This window comes from Urocitellus parryii, chromosome X, assembly GCF_045843805.1.
Source record: "Urocitellus parryii isolate mUroPar1 chromosome X, mUroPar1.hap1, whole genome shotgun sequence".
Classification (NCBI taxonomy): Eukaryota; Metazoa; Chordata; class Mammalia; order Rodentia; family Sciuridae; genus Urocitellus; species Urocitellus parryii.
In genome coordinates this window covers 79,660,057-79,682,215 of record NC_135547.1, presented here as the reverse complement: position 1 = coordinate 79,682,215, position 22,159 = coordinate 79,660,057, and the positions used below count along the sequence as shown (strand labels likewise).

The 22,159-nt window shown below is 36.5% G+C and overlaps 1 long non-coding RNA gene across 8 annotated transcripts in view; it reads left to right on the top strand.

The window, feature by feature from the left end:
- Positions 1-15,586, top strand: part of LOC113194494 (uncharacterized) — a 39,558-nt gene extending 23,972 nt beyond the window's left edge. For 3 of the 8 annotated variants that reach the window (XR_003302292.2, XR_013342541.1, XR_003302289.2), the window contains exons 5-7: positions 8,988-9,102; positions 14,358-14,499; positions 15,001-15,586. This is a non-coding gene — a long non-coding RNA (uncharacterized LOC113194494). Of the gene's footprint in view, positions 1-3,930; positions 4,004-8,987; positions 9,103-11,533; positions 13,366-14,357; positions 14,500-15,000 lie in introns of those variants that run through there. The other 5 variants (XR_003302288.2, XR_013342542.1, XR_003302287.2 and 2 more) reach the window with 5 other exon arrangements.
- Positions 15,587-22,159: the final 6,573 nt, after the last annotated feature.

Here is a 22,159-nt window from a genome sequence, read left to right as displayed (position 1 = left end):
GAATGGTAAAAACGAAGAGCTTCAGCATATATTTTGTCAGTAAAGATGAGTAGATAGATTCAGTGTTTTGGATGGGGGAATACAAAAACTTAGGATAATTCTCAGGTGTTTTTGTTGAGTAGCTATGTGCAAGGCCAAGATATGGGGATGACTGGAGGAGTAGTGCAAATAGGATGTAAAGTTAGTTTTGGAATGCCTGACATCCATATTGAAATGTATTGGCACTCAAGCTAGAGATGAACTCTGGAGTGTAAGTTTGGATGCCACCCAGTGTATAGATGGTAGGACTAGATGAAATTACTTAGGAAAAGATTACAGATTAAATAGAGGGCTGAAAGTGGAGCTCTGGGTTACTCCAACATTTAGAGTATTAGCAAAGGAGCACTAGCAATGGAAAGTAAAATACTAGAAAAATGTGTGGAGTTATGGAAGCCAAAAAAGAAATGAGTTCTATCAAGCACTGAGTAAGTTGAAACTAGGGAATGGACATTGGATATTACTAAAAGATAGGGGGATTGATAGTAATACATGTCTATTTGTTGCATATTTCCTCAGTGCAAGGCATTATGTTAAGAAAATTTTTATACTGGTTATTTCATTTTGTCCTCACTACAACTCCAGGAGGTTGGTACTATTAATATATCCTTTTTACACCTAAGGAAACTGAGGCATAGAGAGGTCAGGCTATGTGTCCAAGGTGGACATTAAGGTCTGAAATTAGGATTGGGACTCAGGGAGTCTGACCTAAGTAGCCATACTGTTGCTTTTCTTTTCTTTTTAAATTTTTAGTTGTAAATGGACACAATAACTTTATTGTATTTATTGATTTTTATGTGGTGCTGAGGATCGAACCCAGTGCCTCATGCATGCGAGGCAAGCGCTCTACCACTGAGCCACACCTCCAGCCCCCATACTGTTGCTTTTCTATGATTGTTCCACTTGGATCTGGAGAGGGCTTTATGAATGGTTTTTAAAAACTGGTAAATTTCACTTACAATAAAAATTCACTGTTTAAACCATTTAAAAGTGTATAGTTCAGGAAAATTAAGTACATTCACAATGTTATGCAATCATCATTTCTACCTGTTTCCACTCATGAACAAAGAACACAACCAGAGGTTACAGGAGGCATGCTTTGTAGTATCAAGAGTGTGGGGTGACCCTTGGTACCTCTGGGAGAATGTGACTGGCTTCTTTGAAAACTTTTGAGAGTTTGCAGGAAAATGCAACCTGCTACTCAAGGATAAGAAAGAACTACACTTGGTCCTCTTGTTAAAGAGGGCTATTGGCTCAGGTGTGGAGAGTGTTTGAGCCTCCATCATTGGCTGATCCCCTGGCATCAGCAAAAGCCAAGCCTGGGAAATATTCCTTGCCAAAGGTGAGGGTATTATCAGCCTTGACTCTTGGTTCCAGTGCTAACAGTTATCAGATGTCCCAGGTCAATGTCTTTCCTGGGTGCAGCAGAATATTTCTAGTACTGCATTAGCTGCAAAGAATGTTTCTAGCTCTGTAACTTTTTAGTACACAAGAAGCCTCTGACAACTCAGAAGCCTTAAACAATTTACAATGCCCCTATAGCTTAATTTCCTGATTATGAGACACTATATAATAAACTTGTGGAAGTAGTTCTGGGTCACTGTTCCTTTATCAAAGTGTAGTGTCCTACCTGGCCCCAGCTTTACATGAAAAGGTCCCTGTGTTTTCTTTGTCTCTGTGTTTTTCTCCATCTTTAGTCACCCCTACTTGAGAATCCTTTGTTGATGCTGCGTGAGGTCCTCATCCACAGGAGCAGAGAGGGAAACTTGTGATTATGCCATTTGAAGTCCTTCCTATTTCACTGGATGTCAAAGAAGTGTATAATATTGGGCCTCTATTGGGGGCTTTATGCCATCAAAGTTATAAATCAAGCAACAAAGTAGAAAGTGGAAGGAAGAGATAGAGTAACCAGGGATAACAAAACTATCTGCCAGGGTGTATCAGTGCCCCCTATAGGAGCTCTAGACCTCAACTCTAATGATGCAGTTCCTGTGATTAGGTTCTCTCTCAGTTTGTCTTTAGATTATAATTCCTAGAACCTTTATACCCAATTAGTATAGAATTTAGTGTTATACTTGAAACTTAGGCAACCATTCCAAGTTTATGGATAATTTAAACTTTCATATTAGAATAGTTTTACAGAATAGTTGCATAGGTACTACAGAGTTCCCATATATCTTACATGCAATTTCTCCTATTAACATCTTATATGAATAGGCTATATTTGTTACAGTTTATGAGTCAATACTGTTGGCTCATATTTTCCCCATAATTTTTATTGGTGCATTATAGTTGCACATAATGTTGGAATTTGTTATATATTCACACATGCACACAATATAACAATATAATTTGGACAATATAATTCCCTGGTATTTCCCCCTTTTTCTCTCCTCCTTCCTCTCCCCTGGTCCTTTTCCTCTATAATACTGATATCCCTTCAATTTTCTTTCTTTGTTTCTTTCTTTCCTTCCTCCCCCAGCCCCCCAATAACATGGATTGAACCCCAGGGGTGCTTAACCACTGAGCCACATCCCTACCTCCTTTTTATATCTTATTTAAAGACAGGGTCTTGCTGAGTTGCTTAGGGCCTTGCTAGGTTGCCCAGACTGGCTTTGAACTTGCAGTCCTCCTGCTTTAGCCTCCTGAGTTGCTGGAATCTTTTTGATTTTCATGAGACCCCTTCCCACACACCTTTATTTTCCTTTTCTGAATTACTTTAAATAAAATCCATACTTCATTTTGATTTCCTCAGTTTTCACCTAAGTCTCTTTTCTGTTCTTGGGCCCAGATCATCATGTTACATTTCATTGTCCCATCTTCTCCAGGTATCACTTAGCTGTGATACTTTCTTAGATTTGCCTTGTTTACGTTTTTTTTTTTTTTTTTGTGTGTGTGTGTGTGTGTGTTACCAGGAATTGAACCCAGGGGCATTTAACCACTGAGCCACATCCCCAACCCTTTCTATCTTAAAATTTTGAGACATGGTCTCAAACTTTCTTAACCTAGTGCCTCACTAAGTTGCTGAGGCCAGTTTTGAACTTGATATTCTCCTGCCTCAGCCTCCCAAGCTGCTGGGATTACAGGCATGGACCACTGCATCTGGTCATTTGCCTTGTTTTTGATGACCTTGACAGACTTGAGAAATACTGGTCAGGAATTTTGCAGAATAATGTCTACTGCCATTCTCATTATTAAACTGAGGTTATAGGTTTTGGAGACCACATGGGGAAACTGCCATTTCATCACATCATATCAAGGGTACATGTTATCATTATTGTAATAGTACTTTATGCTTTGAATATAGTCCTTGTTGCTGTGCCACTGCAACTTATTTTTTAAATGGACATGTTTCTTTCCTCTTCCTCTCTCCCTCCTCCTTAATCTCAGGGGAAGCAGGATTTTCTTTCTTTGGCATCCTAGGCAAAGTTATCTGTCCTTAAGCATACACCCACCACAGGAATGAAGTCATTCAGACTTTGGAGATGGCACCAGAAGATCTCAGAAATGACTACCTCCCAAATTAACAAGTGAATTACAATTCAGAAAACATATTGAATGTAGCCTTTGAACCACCTCTTTAAAAGCTCCTTGCTTGGCAGAATCACAGTCTCTGGGACAGGAGTCCCCTGTGTTTCTCCTTTGCTAGCAAAGCAATAAACTTTTTCCTTTTTCTCAAAACCTTATCCTCATTATTGGATTCCATTGGGGACAAGGACCGAGTTTTTGGTAATAATATGACTTATCATTGATGATGTTTGGAATTCTTCTGCATAGTAGATTTGTCTTCTTCCCGATGTATTTATTGTTCAATAATTTTTGTAAATATGGACACACTGATATTTATTTTGCTTTTCATTATAACCAATAACATTTTAATGTTTTGTTTTTCAGCGTGCTCAAATTTGGCTATTGTGAGCTCTGGAAGTTTGTTCCTGTGTTCCTTTGATATATTCCTATCAACAAGGTGGTTTGCCTTTTTTTTTTTTTTTTTTTTAAAGCACTTCTTTGCTTTCTGGTACTGAAATATGTTCTAGGTTCATATTATATATTTTACACCAGTCCTAGTCTCAGCCCTTTCTTCAAGCAACTCTGGTTCCTTTAGTCAAATAATGTTAAAAGAAACCAAGCCTGTGTGCTAGTCAAGCTCATAGCTACTGGAGTGTTTTTAATACCTTTAGCCAGTCTCAGAGATAGTCAGACATATGTTGTTATTTTCTTGTCCCTCCTCCCTCCCAATTTCCTTCCTCTGTTCCACTGTTCTCCCTTCTATTTTCATGGGATCCCCACCCCAACTTCTTTTTCTTATTTTGGACTAGCTTTTGCATATGAGAGGAAATATTCAACCTTTGGCTTTCTGAGTCTGAAAAGTTCACATACTTCGACCTTAGATTCTTCTCTTGTTCTCATCTCTCTTTTTTTCCTGGGAGGTACAATCTCCAATTCCTCACTATCTGTTTACTTCACAACCTGCTATAATCTGCCTGTATACCTTAGCTTTACACTGAAACACTGTGCTAAAGGGTCTATGTTAGATGAAAGACTTAGGCCCTTTGCATGTTCATGGAAAGTTTTAGTTTGCAGGGTAATTAAATTCCATCTCAAGTTTGTAAATTTAATTAAAATAGGACTTTCCCATCTATTACCTCATTTAATCCTTACAAGTATCTATATCTTTCTCTTTATTTGAAGTAGCTATTCCTCCACTAATTTAATCCATCATGAATTTTCCTGAAAGCTCGAGATAGCACTTTACCCAAACTCCATCCAAACCCTAGGAATTGTTCACTAGTTTCACAAAACCCCTAGGAAATTAGCCAAACAGTGTGCTATTTCAAACTCCAGATGCCTTACACATCTACTCTATTCCCACCAGACCAGATTCATAGAAGACACTAATGCTTTGACTCCTATCTTACTACAAGATTTTGACTCTTTAGCTAATCATGGCACCAAACATTCTTCCAAGGAAAATGTACATATTTCTCATTCTTATAATTCAACAACTAAATGAAAGGCAAATTATATATAGTTAAAGATATATTATAAATCTCGTAAAACAATAGGAAGGCATTCTAAGAGAAGGAATGCTCTTAACCTTTGGCCCTCCCCAACAAAGTTGAAGGATGAGAATGTGATTCCTCTTCACCAGATACTGGATCCCACTTATTTATTGAATCTAATGATAAGAACAGCAAAATATTCATTAATACCTCATTTGCTGTTTGCATTGTAAAAACACACTTTTGTCCATTATGAGAAATTATGTAACTGAAGAGGCTGAGATTCTAAGTGATAGAAATGAAGGCAATATAAGCCTTATTAAGAATTGGGATTTCTGGGGCTTGGGTTGTGGCTCAGTGGTAGAACATGTGTGAGGCAGCACTGGATTTGATCCTCAGTACCACATAAAAATAAATAAATAAAGGTATTCTGTCCATCTACAATTAAAAAAAGTTTAAAAAAAAGAATTGGTATTTCTACTACTTTTATGGAGTATCAGAATTTGCTATTAGACTTAATATATTATGATATATTGTATCATGTCATAACTTGGAACACTCTAAATCTTATACTCCAAAGTTCTATTTCCTGATCAATAGCTCCTCATTCCAGCACACACCCACTTCCCCCCAATATCTTTCCTCTTTTTCTGTTGTAGCAAAGTATATAGAATATTGGGCTGGGGTATAGTTTAGTAGTAGAGCACTTGCATAGCATATGAGATAACCTGGGTTAAATCCTTGACACTACATGCATAATAATACAGAATATGAAATTTACTACTTTAATCATTTTAAGTGTATAATTCAGTGGCATTAAATACATTCTCAATGTTACAAAATCATTGCCACTATTCATTTCCAAAACTTGTTTATCACCCAAACAAAAACTCTGTACCCATTAAACTCCCCATTTCTCTTATTCCTGGTTGTTCCATTCTACTTTCTGTCTCAATGGCTTTTCTTGTTTTAAATTCTTCATATAAGTGGAATCATGGCATTTGTCCTTCTTTTGGTCTGATTTATTTTAATGAGCATGCTTTCAAGGTTCATTCAAGTTGTAGTATGTAACAGAATTTCATTCCTTTTAAAGGTGACTATTATTCCACAGTAAGTATACATCACATTTTGTTTATCCATCATCTGTTGGATATTTGGGTCGTTTCCAACTTTTAGCTATTGTGAATAATGCCTCTATGAACATTGGTATATAAGAATTTGTTTGTATCCCTGCTTTTCATCCTTTTGAGCTTATATTTGGGAGTAGAATGATCATATGGCAATTATATTTTTAACTTTTGAATAACTGCCAAACCATTTTCCAGAGCAGCTGCACCATTCCACACATCCACCAATGATGTAAAAGTGTTTTGATTTCTCCACATCCTCACCAAGACTGGTTATTTTCATTTTTTTAATAAAAAAATATATGAAGCCAGGTGTGGTGGTACACAGCTATAATCCCAGGGAGGCTGAGGCAGGAGGATTTCAAGTTCAAAGCCAGCCTCAGCAACTTAGCAAGGCCCTAAGCAACTTAGTGAGACTCTGTCTCAAAATAAAAAATAAATGGGGCTAGAGATATGGCTCAGTAGTTAAGCATCCTAGGTTCAATCCACAGTATCCTTCTCCCCAAATTGTTTAAAAATATATATAACAAAATTCATCATTGTGTCAATCTGGCTGAACCATGGTGCCCAGATAATGGTGAAATGTTATTCTGCATGTTTTTGTGAAGGTGTTCTTGGATGGCATTAACATTTAAATTGGTAGGTTTTCAGTAAAGCAGATTGCTCTCCATAATGTGGGTAGGCCTCATATAATCAGGTGAAGGCCTGAACAGAACAAAAAGACTGACCTTCTCTGAACAAGAGTGTATTCTGGCTGGGCGCTGTGGTGCACGCCTGTAACCCCAGTAGTTTTGGAGGCTGAGACAGGAGGATCATGAGTTCAAAGGCAGCCTCAGCAAAAGTGAGGCACTAAGCAACTCGGTGAAACCGAGTCTCAAAATGTAAAATAGGGCTAGGGATGTGGCTCAGTGGTTGAGTGCCCCTGAGTTCAATCCCTGGTACCTGCCTCCCCCACAGAAAAGTATATTCTGTAGTAGTTTTTCGTCTTGAACTGCAACAGTGGATCTCTGCTGGGGCTATAGTCTGATAACCTTTAGGCTTGAAATATAACATCCTTGGGTCTCCAGCCTACTAGCTAATACTAGAGATTCTGGAATTGCCAGTCTCTACAATTGTGTCAGCCAATTCTTTTTTTTTTTTTACCTTTTTATTTTTATTTTTATTTGTTTATTTTTTTATTGGTTGTTCAAAACATTACAAAGCTCTTGACATATCATATTTCATACATTAGATTCAAGTGGGTTATGAACTCCCATTTTTACCCCAAATGCAGATTGCAGAATCACATCGGTTACACATCCACATTTTTACATAATGCCATATTAGTAACTGTTGTATTCTGCTACCTTTCCTATCCTCTACTATCCTCCCTCCCCTCCCCTCCCCTCCCATCTTCTCTCTCTACCCCATCTACTGTAATTCATTTCTCTCCTTGTTTATTTTCCCATTCCCCTCACAACCTCTTATATGTAATTTTGTATAACAATGAGGGTCTCCCTCCATTTCCATGCAATTTCCCTTTTGTCTCCCTTTCCCTCCCACCTCATGTCTCTGTTTAATGTTAATCTTTAAAACAGATCCTTTAGACTGTACTTTTCTCACCTTCAATTATCATTACCTTCAAGTTCACTGAAATGAACTCCAAGTTTTTCTTGTTGTTGTTGAATGTGTTTAGTAAATTTTTTATTTTAATAATCTGTATTTTTTCAGCTCCAGAATTAGCTCTTTTCCTTCTAATAATTTTTATCTCTTCACTGCTATACTCATTTTGTTCTTACATTGTTTACCTGATTTCCTCTCATTCTTTATGCATGTTTTTATTTATTTATTTATTTATTGGTACTGGGGATTAAACTCAGGGACACTTGACCACTGAGCCACATCCCCAGCCCTATTTTGCATTTTATTTAGAGACAGAGTCTCACTGAATTGTTTAGCATCTCGATTTTGCTGAGGCTGGCTTTGAACTCACAATCCTTTTGCCTCTGCCTCCTGAGCTGCTGGGATTATAGGCTGTGCCATTGCACCTGGCCATTTTCCTTTATTTTTAAAGCATATTTAAGATTGTTGTTTGAACATCTTTCTCTAGTAAGTTCTATATCTGGGCTTCCTCAGGCTAATTTTTGTCAATTTATTTTGTCCTTTTGAATAGACCATTTTTTTTTTGTTTTTCTGTATAGCATTGTAATTTTCTTATTGAAAATTGAGCATTTAATTACTTAAGTTGTAAATCATATTCTCTATCTTCCCTAGGTTAATTTTTGTTATTATTCAAAGTTATAGTGATATGTGTGTTTTAGAACTTTTTTGAACTTTACAAAGATTATTCCTTGTCATGTATATCCACTGGTGTCTTTGTTCCTTTAGCTCATGTTCAGCTAATGTTTTGACAGAGATGTCCTTGAATGCTAGGAGCTCTCCAAATCTTTGCATATTTGCTCTGTGCCTTCTAAGGTTGTTTCTGAGAATACATCCTTCCTTATTATGCTTGTGTCTTTTTTTTTTAGTTGTAGTTGGACACAATACCTTAATTTTATTTATTTTTATGTGGTGCTGAGGATCGAACTCAGTGCTAGGTGAGCGCTCCACTGCTGAGCCACAACCCCAGCCCCCATGCTTGTGTTTTTTTCAGCTTTTCCCAGAGGACTGAATTTCTCTAAGTTCCTCACAGCTCTACAAGTAGTACCTGCTGCCTTCCCTTTCTTAGATCACATGAGGCAAAGATGAGTGCCTTGCATCATTTAACTATCCCCCATGTAGGATAGAACAGGTGTGCACAATAATTTGCAAATAAGGTGTGTTCTGCTTCTTTTTGTTTAAGGGAAGAACTGAGAACCTGTGTTGCTTCTTCAAGACCAAATCTGCCAACCACTTCAGTGGGAAGGACATGGATCAAGGGCAAGTAAAACATCACAAAACATCCTATTATTTTAAAGGTAACTTTTTTTTTAAAGAGAGAGAGAAGAGAGAGAGAGAATTTTTAAATATTTATTTTTTCAGTTTTTGGTGGACACAACATCTTTATTTTATTTTTATGTGGTGCTGAGGATCGAACCCAGCACCCCGCACATGCCAAGCGTGTGCATTACTGCTTGAGCCACATCCCCAGCCCTTGAAGGTAACTTTTTTTGATTGTGTATTTGTTTGGTTGCTGTTAATCTTTGACTATTTTCCAGACTCTGGCAAAGTTGGTTCAGATAGCTCCTACTTGTTTTTTTTTTTTTTTTTTTTGAGGGGGAGTTGTTTTGTTTTGCTTTTTATGTTTATTTGAGGAAAGAGGGCCTACAGCTTCCTATCATACAGTTTTGCAGCTGTTATTCAATACCTCTACTATTACAATGCATTGAACAGTTGTACTCTGAACTTTTCTTCCATTAGTGAAACTCCCTTTTTGCTTTACTGAGCCACTGTTGATTGTAGGGTCTTTTATATCAGTCATTGAACTATTGGTGGAGTATAAGGAAAAAAGAGTTATTGTTGGCAAATGCAACAGATTGACCCACATTGCATTAACAAACTCTTCTACATCTTTACCTTTTGTACAATAATCTTTCTCCTTCCCTTTCACTTAAAAATCTAGCTATTTCCCAAGGATTTGTCACCTGAATTACAACTCATTCAGTTACTAGGGTCACAAAGTTTATAAAGGCTTTCATGTATATGGATAAAGTCAACCAAAAACAAAACCAGAAACGAACAAAAACCAACCAACCAACCAAACAAAAAAACCAAACCAAAAAACTGTATTATTAATCTCAATAATTTCCTGAAGGTGGCAGCCAAGTTCTACAAACTAGAACTGTAGTAGTGTCTAGGCTTCCTTCCCCTCCAGATTTGCAGAATAAATGTTTCCAAGGAGAATAGATATAAAATGCTTTTCAGCAACCTTCCAGCATTGATTATGATCCTTAAAATAATTGTTTGTCAGTGTGATAGGTTAAAACTAGCATCTTGACAACGTTTTAGTTTTCATTTCTTTGATAATTAGGGAGGCTAAACATATTTTTGTGTTTCAAAGCATTTCTCTTCTTTAAATGATTTTCGTATTCTTTACCCTGTATTTATATTGGGATTCAATTTTGTAGTCTTCACCTTTTCTCATTATGAAAATAATATGTTCACACTGTCGAGATTCAAATGAACTTAGAAGAAATTTTCAAACATTCACATTAATAATATCAGAGACAACAACTTTAATGTTTAGATACATTTTTACTAGCTCCCCCCATCTGTTTAGTTAGTTATATTTTTCACATTTAACATAATTTTTCTCTATAACCTGCTTTTAAATATAATTGTATGGTGATATTTCCCTATGCCATTAATAATTCTTGTGTATATTTAAAAATAGCTTTAGTTTTTGATTTTAAAAATTATTCATGATCACTGTTGACAATTTGGTAGGTACAGGAAAATTTAATATGGACAACAATGTATATTCCCTCAACCTATGGATAACTATTATGAAGCTTTTTTTTAGTTGTATCACTAGCCCTTATGTATATTTTGAAATCACCAGGTAAAAATTAGCCCTACATTTAGAGTAATTTCAAAAAATGAAGTAGCATTCATATTCCTTATTATCAAACTTTTGATGTATTTTCCCAACCATTTTTCTGTGCAAGTATTGCACATTTTTATTTTATTGGCATCATACAGTAATGTATATTTTACATGTATTATTTAGTTGTATATACATGCCACTCAAACAATTTTCCAAGGGTATCTTTTATGCTCTATAATAATTTATTGTTTAATCACATATATTCCATTTCTATGAATATTGAAATTCCCCCCCCATTTCACTATTAGAAGCTATGCTGTAAAGAATTTTTGAGTATAAACATCTTCTGCATTTCTGATTTTTACCTTATTAAGAGTCCCCAGTGTGGAATAACTGAGAAAAATGTTTTGACCATTTTATCAAATACCATAGAAATTTAGATTTATGTAAATGGTTCTTTCTTTGTATCCTAGATAATATTTAATAGTTTCATTCTTAGTATTTATACTTTTTAAGGTTGGAAACTATGCCCTAATATTGTATTAATTTAAAAATCTATTAATTTTTTTCAAGTTTATTAGGAACCTGATGAATTTTTTTATATCCATTTCTTATTTATTATGTTAAATAATTCTTTAAAATCTTTTGTTTCCTTGTATTACCTTATATATATTAATATTTAAATTAGAGATAAGTTTCCTTTTAGATTGCTTTATGATGGAATGTCTTCTAAATTATATATATATAATATATATATTATATATATGAACATATGTATTTCATTTTGTCGGGTTATAAATGTAATTACTGATTATTGTTAAGTTATTAAAATATAAAATTTAAAAAAAATATTTATTTTTTAGGTGTAAATGGACACAACACAATGCCTTTATTTTTATGTGGTGCTGAGGATCGAACCCAGGTTCCCCCCGTGCTAGATGAGCGGTCTACCACTGAGCTACAATCCCAGCCCAAAATATAGAATTTTTAAAAAGAGAAATGAAAACCAACAGATATTTGCAGATAACGCATTGATATTTAGTGTATTGTTTTACATTGTTCAGAGAGAAAGAAACATTGAAATCATGGTCTAATTCTTAGAGGTAGGATTTAAATTTAGTGTGGTCTAACCTGGGATTATAGGTTTTATAATGTGGTAAATTAAGTCCTCCTCTCAGAATCAGATATGCTTCATATAAAGATCCAAAACCATGTGTACTACTCTACTCACAGAGTTTTGTTAACAGTATAGGAGTGGCAATAAACACATCAGCTATAACCATCAAAGACCCTCCTAATTATGGTAGTAAGAACAACAATATTTATTGAATTCTTGGTATATGTCAGGCACTGAAACCACAACTTTACATAAATAACTCATTTAATTCTCACAATAACTCTCTGAAGTATGTACTATTATTAGCCGCATTTTATAGATGGGGAGATCAAGGCATAGCTGGAGTAGCAAAGAGATCCCAGGAACTGAGCTATCCAGATGCAAATCTGAGAGCAGAGAAACCTTATGTTCATCACATTTTGGAGATAATTACTCTTATCAAGATAGATATTTCTTTTTTTAAAATCTTTATTTTTCATTTTTATGTGGTGCTGAGGATCGAACCCAGTGCCTCATGCATACAAGGCCAGTTGTCTACCACTGAGCCAACCCAAGGTAGATATTTCTTTATGTCAGAAGGTACAAAGGTATATAGGGGATAGGAATAGGAAAGACAGTGGAATTAGTCTGACATAACTTTCCTATGTACATATATGAATACACCACAGTGAATCTCACCACCATGTACATCCACAAGACTGAAATCCTAATTAAAATAAAATATATCACATGCTTATATAAATATATCAGAATAGATTGTACTGTCATGTGTAACTAAAAAGAACTACTAAAAAATAAACAGATGCATTAATGACATTTTGGTAGGAAAAAAGAGTATTAGGAAGCCTAGGCATCTGGTGGAGAAGGGAAGAATAGAAGTAGTGGTTTGGGAGTTGAAAGTGATTAGGGAGGAAAGTAGGGTATTCAAAGACAAGCTATATTTACTGTTCAAGTCATTGTTTTCTGAATGAAAATAATTATTTGCTAAAATTAAAATAATTATATTTTAAAAATTTAAATAATTTTTAAAATTATAAAATGTGATGACTGAAACTAGGGGAAATGGATACTCATAGTTGATGAAAGAATATAAGTTGGACAAAATCTCTCAAGCTAATATTGGTAAGTGTCAAAAATTTAAAAAGTTTATTAAATATTTGTTGAGTAACTTCTTTGTGCCAAGCAATATGCACACTGAATTCATTTAAATATTGTATTATATTTAATGAATAAAATTGTCACAGGTCTAAAAGTTGGATTTGAGTGTAGTAGAAAACTTGTCATTTTCTTTCAGAATCCCAAATGTGCACATTCCCTTGGACCAACATTTCCACTGATAGAATAAATATTCTCTAGGTGTATATGCATTTTTCTAAATGACATATGTCTAAGGTTATTCTATGCAGGATTTTTGTTTACAATATAATATATTAGAGAAAAACAATTTAGATGAAGATCTTTATGTTTTACTGTTCATTTAATATTAGTAAAGCAGGGGAGGCTAAACACACATTGTATATATTTGGATATTCATATAATATATGTGGGAAAGAACGCATAGAAACTAATACAAGTTGAATGAAGTCCATCTCCCTTTTATGTTCTTTTTTAAAAAATATTTTTTAGTTGTAGATGGACACAATACCTTTATTTTATTATTTTATTTATTTACATGGTGCTGAGGAGCCAACCCAGTGCCTCACACGTGTAAGGGAAGCATACTACCACTGAGCCACAATCCCAGCCCCTCCCTTTTATGTTCTAATTGAAGAGTGATTTATGGAGCTTATGTGTACTAGATAACTGGAAGAAGACTGTTGTTCTGAGAGAGAGGCACAGGAGAGTTTTAGCTCCAAATTGAAAAGGCATCTGGGAAGCCAGACAATAACGACCACATATTGTGTTATTACATTTAAAAATATCCAGAAGATTGTAATTCCTGCTGCTTGAGAGGCTGAGGCAGGAGGATGGCAAGTTCAAAGCAAGCTTCAGCAATTTAACAAGGCCCTGAACAACTTAGTGAGAATCTGTCTCTAAATAAATAAATAGATAAATAAATAAATAAAATAAAATAAGTAAAAGGGCTGGGGATGTGGCTCAGTGAGTAAGTGCCCCTGGGTTCAATCCTGGGTACCAAAACACAAAAACAAAAACCCAAACAAACAAAACAAAACAAAAAAACAATCCAGAAGAGCAGGCATGGTGGCACATGCTTTAGTACCAGCTACTTGGGAGTCTGAGGCAGGAGCATTGAGTTGGAGGCAAGCATGGGCCTCCAGGAAATTGAGAAGAGGCCAATCTATAGACAATAGAAGCATGAAATGATTGCTCAGGGCTGGCAATGAGAATATGCAGTGGATGTAAATGAGCACTAGGGATCTTTCTGGGATAACGGAAATATTCTAAATTTAGATAGTGTTGATGGTTGCACAAGTTCATAAGTATAATATTGAATCGTACAGTTAAAGTGGGAGGATATTATGGTATGCAAATTATACCTCAATAAAGTTGTTAAAAACAAACAAACAAAAAAACAAGCCACCATATCTAATAAAAGAATTTTAAAACAGGACTCTGGACTGTGAAAGAAGAAAGTTCACCAAAGAATCAATTGTGAGAGCAGGAGCAACTCCAGGAAACCAATTGTCAGTGAAAATAACCTCAGGATTCATAGAGAGGCTTTAGTTCTTGGAAAGACTTGCAAAGGTCCAGGCAAGTACTTTAATGATCAGCCCCAAGCTCCTGTTCTTCCTCGGTAATCTCCCCGTCCTCAGAAGTTATACTTTTAATATAATTAGAACAGGGTGCAATATATGATAGTGGTGTCTGGTACAAAGTAAGTGTTAAGTAAATGTCACCTGTTATTATCTTTTCCATCCAGATTATTAAAACAAGCTCTTTATTCAATCTCCTTGTATTAAGTCTCTCTCATTCCTCTAGTCCATCATTTTACCAGCCACTTGATATACCCTACCTCAAAGAACATGTCACTGCAGCAGGCAATGCATGATGGGCTGGATTGCTCCCTGAACAAGCTGCTGGGTACACTGCTAAGGAAGTCTGGAGAAATGCCTGGAGACCCCGAGTTACCCAGCAATGAATATCATTCATGTTGAACAAAAGCAGGGACTTACAATGTTTAATTTTACCCAAGCCCTGTGCTCCTGGAAAACAGGGCCAATTAAGAAATACTTTCACTTTTTTGTTTTCTAGGAAACATTGCAAAGAACCACCCTCTCCCTGTTACTTGGATAAGACCTCCTTGTTTACCTACAGACGCAGACCCTCCAAATTCCCATTCTTTGCCTCCCAAGTGATTAGATAAACTGTACTCGCTGACAAATCAGGACAATATACCTGTTCCCTTGATTTGACTAAAGTTAGTTAAGTTTTTCTGCTTACCCCAGGCCCTTTAATTTTGACCCATCCTTGGTTGAGCCAACACACAATGACTCTTTAATGGCTCGTTTCTTAGGGGGAAAAATTCACTGTCCAATCCCCATACTATTTCATTCCAGTTCTCCCCTCCTAGTTCTTTCCATCCTTGTTCATTTCTCCTTACAAAATAATAGTTAACAATTTAAAATTTAATTAAAAAAGGATAGAGAACTGTGTCCTTAAAGGAACAGGAGATTAGGATACAGACATGCATGTGCATAGAAGAGTGACCATGTTTGAGCACAGTTGGAAACTGGACATCTGCAAGCCATGAAAAGAGGACTCAGAAAAAAAAAAAAAACAAACCTACCAACATCTGGATCTCTGTCTCCCAGAACTGTGAGCAAATAAAATTCTGTTGTTTAAGCCACCCAGTCTCTGGTATTTTATTGTGACAGGCCTAGCAAACTAAGACACTTCTCAAATTTGTTTGTTATTCTTACATAGGAGCACTGTGTATTGTTTTATTATTTAGCATATGTGCTGTCAAAGTGAAGAAATATACATGATTTTTTCATTTGAAGCTATGCCCCTCCATGCCTACAGCTTTTCCTGCTTTATCTTCAGATCCCCCTTTTTTTTCCTTTTGCTTAGTGAATCTCAAAGGACAACTTTGAAATAAATAGATGAATGTAAGGAAATGTAGTAGAGTCAAGGAAGGAGAACAGGGGAGGGGAGGGAAGACGTTAGGGAAGATGGAAAGGGAAAAGGGGGGATCATGAACTGAAATCAAATTCCATGCGTGTATGAGTTTATGGGGATGAACCTAACTACTGTATATAACTGTAAAGCTCTAATAATAAAAAATGAATGAATAAGAAAAGAAAGACAGCCTTGACAACAGAAGACAAAAAAATTGATGGTCAAATTGATAGAAGTCCTGTACTGTTCTCTTTTCTTCAACCCCTTAAGTGAACAATGCAGCTTGCTTCTTTTCTAATCATACTAAAAAATAATTCCTGAAAGTTGGAGATATTGGATAAGAGGACAGAGAAGGAGTTGGTCATTAAAGTAATAGCTTGGTCTACTACAAAGTCTTTCCAAGACCTAAAGCCATTCAGTGAGTCGTGAGGTCATTTTCAAGGACAGTTGATATTCTTGGTGCTGCTGCTACTCTTATAAGTGCTTCCTTCTTTGACTTTTTTTCTCTAATAGACTGAATTTGTAGTTAGACTCCTTCATGCCTCACCTTCAGGGCCCTAGTCTTTCTCCTTTTTACCCAGTACACATGAAAAAATTCAAACAGAATGTTAAAGGGAGAGAATTTTTAGTTAGAAAAATCAGATAGAGATAAATAACTCAATAGGGCTAAAGCCTCCAATTTTTTCTGAGCTCCACCACTGCTTTTGTTTTTGTGTGTTGTGTGTGGATAGAACCCAGGGCCATATTCAGCACAGATTCTATCACTGGGCTACATTCCCAGTCACTCCACACATTTTTTGTTTTTTAAGACAGGGTCTCACTATGTTGCCCAGGCTGATCTCAAACTCCTGGACTTAATCCATCCTCCTGCCTCAGCTTCCCAAGTAGTGGAACTACAGGTGTGTACCACCACGACTGGCTTTTAGAATGTCTTAGTTAATTAATTAGTATCCTCTAGCCTAACACCAGGAGCACATCTATAGTTGAACATGTTGAGTTTATTACTCATTGCAGCATGGGCGATGTTATCTCATTTAGCAGATATTTGAGAGGCTTCAAAACAGGACATGGGCTTGTTCTAGGTAATTGGGGGTGGGTTTAAGGAAAAAAGACTCTGGAAGCTGGTCATGGCGTTGCACACCTATAATCACAGCAATTTGGGAGGCTGAGGCGGGAGGATCACGAGTTCAAAGCCAGCCTCAGCAAATAGCGAGGCACTAAGCAACTCAGTGAGACCCTGTGTCTAAATAGAATACAAAATAGGGCTGAGGATGTGGCTCAGTGGTCAAGAGACTCTGAGTTCAATCCTCAGTATCAAAAAAAAAAAGGATTTGATGCTATTTAACTCTGGATTTGATGCTATTAAGAAATGGAGATTAGGGGATGGGGCTGTAGCTCAGTGGCAGAGTGCTTGCCTAGCATGCATGAGGCATTCATTGGGTTCAATCCTCTGCACCACATAAAAATAAACAAATAAAATAAAAGCATTCTGTCCATCTACAACTACAAAAAATTTTAAAAAAAGAAATGGAGATTATTCTATTATTGGTTAGCTCAGTAACTTATCTAAAGGGAAGGATGAGTTTGTGAGGCTAATGTAGTTGGTTAAGAGTGGGAGTTATTTTAGCTGAGAAGAAGACATTTTCATATTTTGAAGATTGTAGAAAGGCATAGTTTTTGTTTGTGCTTAGAAAAATTTAAAGAGTAGTCTTGTTTAATTTTACATTTTCATAGTCTCAGATTGACCTTGTCTGATGTTGGTATTTTATGAAATTGTTTATGTCCACCAGGAGAATAACAAGACTTTGCTGTGAATAGCAGGCAAGCTTCCAACAGTGTCAAACCAATTCTTGAAAATCAGTGGAGATTTTTTTCTTCCTCAAGTACACACACACACACACACACACACACACACACACACACATATATGTATAGGTCTGTATATCTCAACCACTTGGTAACTTTAACATTTACTCTATGTAGTTCCCCCATTCTGTCTCTTTGCTTCATCCCTGGAGCTAACTACTGTCATGAATTTTCTGGTTATTATTCTTTTTTAAAGTTTCATATCTAAGCTTAAAATTTATATTGTATAATTTTGCATTTTTTAAATTAAGTAATTCACTTAAAGAATATTGTGTTATATATTTTTTCAGGGCTTGGTTTTCTCACATAGTGTTATTTTACTATTATCAATCTATGTTGCTGCATGTAGTTCTATTTCATTCCTTCACATTGTTGTATATTATTCCATTATACAAATTTACCATATTTTGTTATGAATTATTCTGTTCTTAGGAATTTGTTATTTTGAAGTTTTGGCTTTTACAAATAGTGTGTGTGTGTGTGTGTGTGTGTGTGTGTGTGTGTATATATATATATATATATATATATATATATATATCCTTATTATTGACTCATTCCCTATATATTAAAAGGTTTCTTTTGTAAGAAGAGGAATTGCTAGTTTATATATATGTGAATGTTCAATGTTCAGTTCTAGAAACTAATATCAAATTGTTTTCAAAAAAATTTATATAAACTTACAGTCCTACCAGTAATGTAGAAGAGAACCTAGTGATCCAAATCCTCTCCCACATTTGGAATTACCACATTAGTTTTTGTTAAATGTATGCAAAATGGCATATCATTTTAATCATGATTTGCTTTTCTCAGATCACTAAGGAGAGTTTAATTCCATATATTTTATAGGCCTTACGTGTTTCTTCTTGTGTGAAATGCTTTTTTTTCCAAGTTTTTCCTATTTTTCTATTGGGTTATTTGTCTTTTTATTAGTGGTTTGTAGAAGTTCTTCACATTTTCTTGATTCTGATGCTTTAATATATCAGTCATTCAAATGTTGGTGGAGTATGAGGGAAAGAAAGTATTAGCAAATGCAACAGATTGACCCACTTTGCATTAAACAGACTCTTGTACTTCTTCCACAGTAACTTCCCACTTTTCTTAGAATAAAAGCAAAATCCGTACAGTGGAGTATAAACCTCTTGTTATTTAAAAAAAAATTCATTTCATGGAAATGAAGATAGCAGAGTGGATCTAGACAGCAACCCTCAAGCCATCCACAGCCCAGAAAGGAAGCAGTGAAAAAACAGATCACCAGAGAGAGGTGGGTGACTCAATACTGGACAGTTTGAGACTTAATGGGACTTGGAGTTTGGTTACTGTAGCAGAAAATAAGGACAGAATTCCTTGACCTCTGTTTGGGGTTAGGGAGAGGGATAATAAAGAGAGAATGAGGGAGAGGGAAAGCACATAAGCTCACTTCCTTAGCAACAGCTGGAAAGAAAAGCAGACCAAATCGAAATGGGACAGGAGCAGCAAAGATAGTGAAGGAGATCATGCAGTTTAACCCAAACTGTGGACTGAAAGCTGCACCTGGCAGGGCTGTCATTTTGTAGAGTGCATAGTTAGCCAGCCTACCCAGAGATGTACAGACCCAAATTAAATAAATACAGCCTTTACCCACCTACAGATAGTAATGAATAAAACCAAAGGGAATGCCTCTGAAATAGGTTGTCTCAGTAATCTGTCTAGAAGGAAATTGTAGAGGGATTGCTGCTAGCTGAAGGTTACCAAAAATAGTTGACCCGAGAGCTAATCACTCCTGGGGAATGTTATCCCCAATATGGTGCTTCACACAGCCTCAGCAGGAGCTCAGGTGATGGCAGACCAATTGACATCCTGTCTCCATCCCAGTGATGGGTAAAACCACAGTGAGCTGTACCAGCCAAGGTCTACAGATGACCCACAGAGAGTCTACACCCACAGTTCGTACAGTTTCAGCCAGCTACCAAATGCTTACATAGTGCCGCCCACCTTGAAGAAGACCCAGCAGTGGGGAGCAGGTGCCTGCAATTCACAACCATGGGCAGTAGGAATTCAGACACAGGCAGGCCAACAGATTCTCCATTTCAGTCACGGGGACAGTACTCCAGTGATCTACATCAGACAGGTTGGAAGCTTCTGCAAAACAGAACACCCACAGAGAGCCTGAAATCACAGGTCCCACGCTTGCAGATGGCCACCAACTCTATGCCACTTTTAAAAAGGCCCTGTGGAGGGGAGCAGGTGCATAGCTTTCCATAGCAGTCAGCATCACAGCCATGAACCCTGCATCCTGTGCCCTCGCACATAATAGAAACAGTTAGCAGATGCATCACAGCACTCTCTAAGCATGCAGGCATGGGCCCTGGGCTGACAAACAAGAAATCACGGTGAGAAATCCATAGCAACTGGGGAAGTAGCTTCTGTGCCGCAGCACCTCTAGGATGATCCACAGCTGCTAGTCTGAGAATTTCCAGTTAATTCAATTCTCATTTAGATGTACAGACCCACAGAAGGCAATTCCTGAGGATAATTCCAAGAAGCCAGTAGAGAATCTGCTGCATATACAATGACACTATATCCCACAAAGGGGCTTACAGAGGAGCAACTCACAAACACTAGCCACCAACTAGTGAGCTTAGATACAAGCCCACTGACCTGTAACCTGCGCACTCCAAGGAGGGCAGCAGCCTTACCCCACCCCCACCACAGACCATCCAATGCCACATCAAACAGACTATAATACCTCTACCGTGGACTGCCATACCTTGTATACTCCGAAATATACATGGGGTAGCCCACAATGGATTTGACAGTGCTGAATGCACAAAGCTACACAAGACTACATGTCCTAATAGAGTAACTGGGCTGCTGAGTCATAATTAGAGACCATCTCCTCTGGCCCAACAGAAAGCTAGCAGGTACCTAAGCACACCAAAGATTGGAGGGGACCTAGAATTGTATTAAAGGTAAGCTGGTGTGATCACTACCTCCATACTCAACAAATTTAAAAGGTGAACAAGTAGAGTAGAGGAAGGGAATAAAGGGGGAGGAAGGAGGGACAGGAAACTGGAGGAATGATGGAATCAAATTATGATATGTGCATATATGAATATGCCACAGTGAATTTCATTTTTATGTTTATGTATAAAGCAATAATTTTTTAAAAAGTAATAATAAATAGAAGTAAGAGTAGTAGAGTATAGATAGAGGAATGGGGGAGGGAGGAGGGGATAGAGGAAGGACTAGGGACTGACATGGAATAAATTATATTCCATGCATGTATGTTTATTATGTCAAAATGAACCCCAATAAAATAAACCCCAATATTATGTATAACTATAATGCACTAATAAAAACATAAAAATTCATTTCTTGTGACTCTTACTCTTTCTCTCTCCTTTCAAAAGTGGGTCCAGCCAGGCACAATGTGCATGACAATAATCCCAGCAACTCAGAAGGCTGAGGCAGGAGTATTGCAAGTTCAAGACCTGCATCGGCAACTTAGAGAGACCTTGTCTCAAAATTTAAAAAATAAATTTTTTAAAAAGGCTGGGGATATAGTTCAGTGGCAAAGTGCCCTTGGGTTCAATCCACAGTATTGGCACACAAAAAACGTGAGTTTCATTCATTCATTCATTCATTGTTTTGGCCATTCAATAGAACCTTTTAATCTGGAAACTAATGCCTTTTATTTCTGGGAAATTTTGAGTTGTTTCTTTGATCATTTTTCTATTTCTTTCTGGAATCCACATTTTTCACATACTGGTTTTCTTGGATCTAATTTCATTTTCTCTCTAATTATCTCTTTGCCATTTTGCTCTACTTTCTTGGAAATTTCCTCAATTTAAATATTTCTACTGTTTTTAATTTTTGCTATTACATATTTACCATTTAAAGGCTCTGACACTGTTGCCAGAATTTCTGTCATTCTCTACTATTATTTTTGTTGCATAAATCCATTTCTATCTGAGTATAGTTTTTGAAGTAGTACATACTTATACCTTATCTCTGCTATCATCTTAAATGATTTTGGGGGGCACATACTTGGAATTCTAGTGACTTGGGAAGCTGAGACATGGGGATTGCAAGTGTGAGGTCAGCCTCAGCAACTTAGTAAGAACCTCAGCAACTAGGTGAGACCCTGTCTAAAAATAAAAAAAATAAGAAAGATCTGGGAATGTAGCTCAGTGGTAAAGCAACCCTAGGTTCAACACTAAAAAGAAAACACCTGCTCTTTCTGGTGTTTTCTATGTGTAGACTGTTTTGCTATAGTAAAAACCAATCCCCAAATTCTTGGAGGTTAAAGATAAAATTGATTATATTTATCATTATGTCCTTAATGTCCATTGAGGTTTGTGTGGAGGGTCTGCTCTGTGTCTTCTTCACTTCAGAATCCAGACTGATGGGGAAACCTTATTCTGGAGCCTTAACTGTTGTAAGGGAA